Source organism: Triticum dicoccoides, chromosome 2A (assembly GCF_002162155.2).
Source record: "Triticum dicoccoides isolate Atlit2015 ecotype Zavitan chromosome 2A, WEW_v2.0, whole genome shotgun sequence".
In the NCBI taxonomy this organism is placed as follows: domain Eukaryota; kingdom Viridiplantae; phylum Streptophyta; class Magnoliopsida; order Poales; family Poaceae; genus Triticum; species Triticum dicoccoides.
Genome location: NC_041382.1, coordinates 327,769,567 through 327,770,588, shown reverse-complemented (window position 1 = coordinate 327,770,588; position 1,022 = coordinate 327,769,567). Strand labels below are relative to the sequence as shown.

Sequence of the window (1,022 nt, the reverse complement as noted above, 5' to 3'; positions counted from 1 at the left end):
AATTTAGGCACTCAACCGGACCCCTCAAACGCAGCCCAAACGTCTGGCACCCCTCATATCCAGCCCACATGTGGGACGGAATACAGGGAGGTCCTGACGTGGCGGCCACGTAGGATCCGGCCCACTCTGGCCCACCCCCACCCAACTAAAACTCCAACTGGACCAAACCCTAGGCACTAGACACTTCCACTCTCCTCACAGTCCCTCGTCCGCTTCACTTCCCCGTCCTCTTCCCTTCCCTCGCCGGAATTTGGCTGGATCCGGCAGCGGCTCCTCATTTGCCGACGACCCCGTGGATTGGGACGCCCACGGAGTCGTACGAGGAGCTCACAATCCGTGTGGCCCCCGATCTATGAACTATGCTATGTTGATTTGGGGGTTCTGATATGAGGGGGGCAGCTGCGGACGCGGACAAATGAGGGATGATTGGGTCTCCAAGTTCTTGACAAAAAGAAATATAGTTATACTCTTCAAGTTAAGTTTCAAAGCATTTCAGTTAAGAGTAAATGAGAAGTTGAATGAAATATTGCAGTTTCACTTTAAGATGTACAAACCCAGTTTTAAGGAAAATATCAGTCATGATATGCACATGAATTCACTTTAGTTACGGTTGAATACTCAGCTCTGCTGAAGACATTTCAATGTCTTCTGAATAAGAAGAAAAAAACATCTACAAAGAAATTCTGGACTGTGCCTCTACTTACACCTAAACAATTAATAAACCTAGTAAAAGCCCTTCAGGAAATGCTTTTAGACTACATGACAAATCTTTATCTAGATATTTTATCCATTCTGTATTTCCTGTTAGTGCATTTGTTCATATAGCTGACCCCCTTCATGCAATACTAGAACAACGTAGCCTGGGCTTACTACAATTTAAGGCATTAAAAATACAATGCCGGGTAACCAGAAACCGTGCGATTGGCCTGTCCCCTGTGACATAATGGTTGGGGGGAACAGAACACCAAAACAGATCCCTCTCCGGTGAGTAGTGAATTGACACCTGTTGGAAAGTTCAGCCT

General features: G+C 46.3%; 1 protein-coding gene across 2 annotated transcripts in view; it reads right to left on the bottom strand.

Moving 5' to 3' along the window:
• Nucleotides 1–1,022, bottom strand: part of LOC119354497 (transcription factor PCF6-like) — an 8,122-nt gene that overhangs the window by 5,260 nt on the left and 1,840 nt on the right. The window lies entirely within an intron of this gene.